Genomic DNA, 6,528 nt, shown 5'->3' on the forward strand with positions numbered 1-6,528 from the left:
TTAGATATAAACACTTTTAGTTTTAAATTTAAATTTAGTATCATGTACATCTTCTGCTTTTCTGTTCTGTTCATGGTCCAGCTTGTGGTTACTCTGTAAAATGATCCTGTTCCTTCTGTAATATTTAGTACACGAATCAGGAATGAACAGCAGGAACTGAAATAAATGTAAATTTTATATCGAGCTCAGTGTTTTTGCATTAAAACATGTTATTACTTTGTTTATTAGAGTCTGTAGGTTCTGTGTATCAGCCAACGTTGAAGTCCAATCTGAGAGAGAAGTTTAAAAGAATTAATGAAGGAATCTCACAGCATGAAAGCTCAGCACTTCTGAATGAGATCTACACAGAGCTCTACATCACAGAGGGATGGAGTGGAGACATCAATAATGAACATGAGGTGAGACAAATTGAGGCAGCGTCCAGGAGACCAGCAACACAGGAGAAACCCATCAAATGTAATGAGATCTTTAAAGACAAGTCCATCAGAACTGTGCTGACTAAAGGAGTTGCTGGAATTGGAAAAACAGTCTCTGTGCAGAAGTTCATTCTTGACTGGGCTGAAGGAGAAATAAATCAGGACGTCACCTTCATGTTTCCACTTCCCTTTAGAGAGCTGAATCTGATGAAGCAGCAAAATCTCAGTCTGATGAATCTTATTCATCAATTTTTCCCAGAAATAAGAAAACTAGAATCGATAGATTGTGACTCCTACAAAGTGGTGTTGATCTTTGATGGTCTGGATGAGTGTCGACTTCCTCTAAATTTCCAGAAGAATGAGAGATTGTGTGATGTAACAGAGTCAGCCTCAGTGGATGTGCTGCTGACGAACCTCATCAAGGGGAATCTGCTTCCCTCTGCTCTCCTCTGGATAACCACAAGACCAGGAGCAGCCAATCAGATCCCTCCTGAGTGTGTAGACCAGGTAACAGAGGTACGAGGCTTCAGTGATCCTCAGAAGGTGGAGGACTTCAGGAAGAGGATCAGTGATCAGAGCCTGGCCAATAAACTCATCACACACCTGAAGTCTTCAAGAAGCCTCTACATCATGTGCCACATCCCAGTCTTCTGCTGGATCTCAGCCACTGTTCTAGTGAGAATGTTGGGTGAAGCAGAGGGTGGAGAGATCCCCAAGACTCTGACTCAAATGTTCACACACTTCCTGATCTTTCAGATCAAACACAAGGACCAAAAGTACCATCAGAAATGTGACCCTGATCCTATGCAGACCAGAGAGAGTATCATGGCACTGGGAAAACTGGCTTTCCACCAGCTGGAGAAAGGAAACCTGATCTTCTATGAGGAAGACCTGAGAGAGTGTGGCATTGATGTCAGAGAAGTGTCAGTGTACTCAGGAGTGTGTACCCAGATCTTCAGAGAGGAGTTTGGTCTTCACCTGGGGAAAGTGTTCAGCTTCGTACATCTGAGTGTTCAGGAGTTTCTGGCTGCTTTATATGTATTTTTCTCCTTTATTTTAAGAAATACTAATGTGCTTGTGGGTCAAAGCACTGGACTTTTTAATTTCTTCAGAAATCCAAACATCTCTGATCTCCTCAGGAGTTCAGTGGACAAGGCCTTACAGAGTGAGTATGGACACTTGGACCTGTTCCTCCGCTTCCTTCTGGGTCTCTCACTGGAGACCAATCAAACTCTCTTACGAGACTTAATGCCACAGACAGGAAGCAGATCTCACAGCAAACAGGAAACAGTGGAGTACATCAAGGAGAAAATCAGGGAGAATCTATCTCCAGAGAAATCCATCAATCTGTTCCACTGTCTGAATGAACTGAATGATCATTCTCTAGTGCAGGAAGTACAAACTTACCTGAACAGAGGAACCAGAGGAACCAGACTCTCTCCTGCTCAGTGGTCAGCTCTGGCGTTTGTGTTACTGAACTCAGAACAAGAGCTGGATGTGTTTAATTTGAGGAAATATCATCGATCAGATGAAGGTCTTCTGAGGCTGCTGCCAGTGGTCAAAGTCTCCAGAAAAGCTGAGTGAGTATTTTTAATTCTAAATGTATTACTGCATGGTTTGTTATTTTAATGTAACACTGAACTGCACTGTTTGGATTAATATGTGTTAATAGTTCCTCTAATCATCTTTAAACAAACCTCTGGTACTTTTACAGAAGATTGTTTCACTTTTTACACTAACATGTCATATCTGAACTGAGGGCTGGGACACATGGACAAAATCTTATAACGTCATATGAGTCATTTTATAGCTTTTATATATGAATCATGAAAAATTAAGTGTTCTCTAAAATGTATGTAAAAATATCTATACAAAATATCTGCATGCATTTAAGAACTAAAGACATTTCTGAACTAAACACCAGTGAGAGACTTTTTCTTGTCTGTTTATTTTGAAAGTGACATTTAACAAAACTTTCACAGATGAGAAAAACATCAGACTGACAAAATGGGATCGATGTGGATAGAAAGTATAAAAAGTAAATATTAAAACACTCTAATGTCCTTCAAGTATCTCTTTATGTTCACGTTCCTCGTCTTTTGTTGTGTGACAGTGATGTGGGGAGCTTATTTCTTCATTTCTTCACACTCAATGTGATTCAAGGCAGGTTTGGTTGGCTTTGTGCCTTTTAGACGGCTACCATCTTATTTCATAAATACTTCTCGGTTTCCCAAACATATCTCACCAGCCGACTCTGTGTGCGCTGCTAATGTCTTTTCTTTTCTAACCTCACGGTAACACTTCTATATGTGGTCATACTTCCTGCTACTTCTCAGGCTGTGATTATATAGAACTGAAGCTTTCTCTTGCCGTGGAACTTGACAGCAGGCTTTAAAACACTGTGTGTACAGATTACTCCCCGCAAATACACAGAAGGCTTTACTTTCAACAGCAGACCTTGAAACACTTGTGTGCAGATTCCGTAATACACAGTAGGCTTTGTAAGTGTTTACTACTAGAAAGTTTAAAGTAAAATACACAAGATTAATCTAATCAACTCTATTACATGAGGATACATGATTATAAGTAAAAGAAAAACATTTCAGAATTTTTCTTGAACATTCTGAAAATAAAACATAATAACACATAATGCATTATAGTCTTCTTTTTTCTTTTGGAATCCTCTTCCAGCTGTTTAAGTACAGCGTCTGATCCCTCGGTGTCTTCTTTTAAACACTCATATTCAAATCTTTCAACTCTTCAACCAATTCTTCAACCTTTTGGCTTTTTACATCAATCTTTCTTTGTTAGTTCCCCTTACGTTTAGCTTTTCTTTCCTTATTTCTCCTTCTCTTTGTATTATCTATGTCCGTCTGTCTATTGACGGATAAGTTAATAATTGGTCGTGGTGTACCTTGATATTTATTATTATTTATTTGCTGAGAACCAGTATTAAAAAAAAACAGTATCAGGTATGTAGAGTCCTGTAACTCCATCCAGTACATGCCGGTGTCTGATAACATGCCGCTGGCTCACAACACCCCCCTCTTGGAGTTCTAGGAGCACACATAGCCTTATACTCATCCTCATCTTTAATTTGCCACTGAAGATTGGTCCCTTGTCTCCTATATCTCAAGGGAATTATAGAATCAATTTGTCCCAGCAGATTAAGTTTACCAGAAGTCATCATCCAGCCCTCACCTACCCAGCAAAGGATCAAAAAACGGTCTCGTTTTAACAGAGCAATTTCGTCCCAACTTTCACCCTCATCATCCCACATAGACTCGTCAAATTGAGATTTATACATTGGTGTACTAAGTAATGGTAATCTATAGTCACAATCCCACGCAGGACTCTCCATGACCCACAGCCGTCGTACCTCATGTCCCCTGTAACGCCCCCCTCCTTCACCATGGCCTGGATGAGATCCCAAGGTCCATCCAGAAGCTCGCCACCCATGAGTTCAAGCATCACTGGACCCCCTTGGGAGTCCACACCACTTTGCCTCTGTTGAAAGAGATGGCAGTCAAATAAACACCAGGAGGAGCTGGGTCATAAACAGGCTGTGTGCGATATATAGTTCTTCTCGAATTACTTAAATCCCATGGGTGAAAGGGATCAACACGTTTCACTGAGAAATTGGGTTGATAATGACTTGACATAAACAAGAAATTTGTCATGCATCTTAATGTCATTGCATTCCCATGCTGCTACTTCATCAATGTAAAGTCTTTTTTCTTTAAAGTCTTCACGCCAACACCGCGCACAAAATCTATCGTCCAATTTAGTGACGACAATAAAAGAATGAGTTTTTCTACATTGCCTACACCTAAATAGCGCTCTTGGCGCATCTGTGTATGTCCTCATTCTATTTCTCTCATGTTCTAGAGCCTTTCAGATTTGTTCCTTAACTCTGTTATTCATCACCTCTTCCTCTGACGGGAGAGGCATCTCTTTTTCCTTCTCAACACAAATTATACGACATTCATCATCACTTTGTTGAAATTCCTCATCATCAATCATTGTACATTTAGTTGAATCAGCTACGGTTCATCCTGAATTACAACTAGGTTTTCATTGTCATTCAGACGTTTCAAATCAGCAGAATAATTTGGGAGGTCTGTATTCCGTTCCAGGTCTACCGGGTCAGCCTTACTTATATCATCAAGGAACTCGTCAAACATACCCTTATGAAGGAATAGTATGTCAAGTAAGTTTCAACTTACAATTCAATGAAGTGAATAACATCAAAATACCCAACATTATAGGTCTGACATCATTTGTATATTCAGTACAAGCATATGAAACCATAGTAAAAATAACATTTGGGACAAGAATTTTCAGATATTTAAATCTATCTTGTTTTCATACATACATGGTTACCCATAACAAAAACCAAAAACTCATAAATGCAATTACACATATAGTAATCCACTTAGGTCCTTTAAACAAGTGTACGAAAATTGTTAAGACTGTATAGCCAAATGCCATCAGTGATAATAAAATTCTTCCCCTTATTTTCCATATCTGATTGAATCCTTTACTATGAAACAACCACATGATTAAGGTTAACGTTACTGATATTTCTCTAATTTGTTGACAGTATAAAGTTCCCAAGAATCCTATAATAATTTTGAAACCAGGATGTCGATCACATATTAAATAAAAAGAGGCCAAAATCCAAAGACAGATATTAACACTTACCTCTGTCCATGACTTTAGGCCATCTCCCATGCAATTGCTGCTAGAAGCAGTAGCATTGTCACTGAAGTTAGATGCCATTTCCGATCAGTTGAAATTTAGAGATAAAAAATTTAGATCCTGGTTTCACAAAAATCTGCTGCTTAAAGCTTTGCTAGATTTTGTCTCGCACAAGTGGGTCTTCAATGAAGAGTGACTGAGTGTGTGTCAGTGATGGGTTTTTATACTTTACAAATAAGCTGCTCTGCCTTCTTCACCTCGACCCTGGTGAATTTATGACCTCCTCGAGCTGAAAAGCCTCAAACACCTTGCACATTGTAACCAACATTGCATGCATTTAATAACATAATAATAACACTGTTATTATTAAAGTTATTATAGTTCCCATTATACCAACAATAATCCACCACCATTTTATGATTATTCCACAAATTGTCTCTACTAGATTCCAAAGTTTTTCTCCCCAGCCATATAAGATCATATAAGATCCTCTGGTAAACGTCCTTATGAAGGTAGGCATATTCATCCCAGATGTCCAAACATATTCCCTCTTCATTTTTGCTACCTGTTTATGCATTATAGCAACCCAAGCCCAATTCGGGCCTGCCGTTACAGGTTCCATATAAGTAGTGTAAAGACTGTACAAATCTTTGCTAGTGTGAACAAAGGCAGTCTTATCAACCAAACCACTAGCACAGTATTTTAGCATTTGATTCATGAGCATCATAATTAATTCCTGAAGTGTGATTATACTCATATCCAGAGCAACTTACTCCTTCTTTATTAAAAGAAGATTCTCTATATGGTTGCCAGACCCATTCAGTAAACAATTTTGGTGGGCATTTTTCTCTGTATGATTTAGACATTGGGTCCTTACTTGAATTTGACCATTACCATTTTCAGTCCACAGTGATATCCTGTTTTTTCCTATTAACCCAGGACATGTTCCATTCTTTGTTCTATTTAAAGGAATACCGTTCCATTTTAGTTTGACTTTTTCTATTTCAGAATCATCTATTGTGAATGGCATATAACTAGTCCAGTTTGTCCCTGTAAAATAAGCACCATTTGGATAAACAACGTTTCTATCATTGATTTTAGTTTTTCTTTTTGTCCATAAGGTGGTAGTATTTATCCGTATTTAAGATATGTAAAGACAGACACATTCTCATGCCTTGGTCTGTTACATTGTTAATAAGATAAAAAAATTTTTGCTATCTCCATAGGCAGCCCATGTTCCGTTGGACCTCGGGTCCATACAACATTCTGGGTCAACCAATGAGGGCCAGTCAAGGGTTTTTTCTTCCACTCATTCTGATAAAATCCTATAAGATCATCAGAGTCATTAGGTCTGATCAAGCATTCCATAAATCCTGTCTTGTATCCCCGCACCTTGTGCAATCCTGTAGCA

General features: G+C 38.7%; 1 protein-coding gene across 6 annotated transcripts in view; it reads left to right on the forward strand.

The window, feature by feature from the left end:
• Positions 1 to 1,800: 1,800 nt before the first annotated feature.
• The window catches only part of LOC113655053, an 82,866-nt gene continuing 78,138 nt past the window's right edge, over positions 1,801 to 6,528 (forward strand). For 5 of the 6 annotated variants that reach the window (XR_007143679.1, XR_007143678.1, XR_007143680.1 and 2 more), the window contains exon 1: positions 1,801 to 1,996. The gene's annotated coding sequence lies outside the window, so the exon portion shown is untranslated. Of the gene's footprint in view, positions 1,997 to 4,552; positions 4,627 to 6,528 lie in introns of all 6 variants that reach the window. The other variant, XR_007143681.1, reaches the window with a different exon arrangement.

This window comes from Tachysurus fulvidraco, chromosome 8 (assembly GCF_022655615.1).
Source record: "Tachysurus fulvidraco isolate hzauxx_2018 chromosome 8, HZAU_PFXX_2.0, whole genome shotgun sequence".
NCBI lineage: Eukaryota > Metazoa > Chordata > Actinopteri > Siluriformes > Bagridae > Tachysurus > Tachysurus fulvidraco.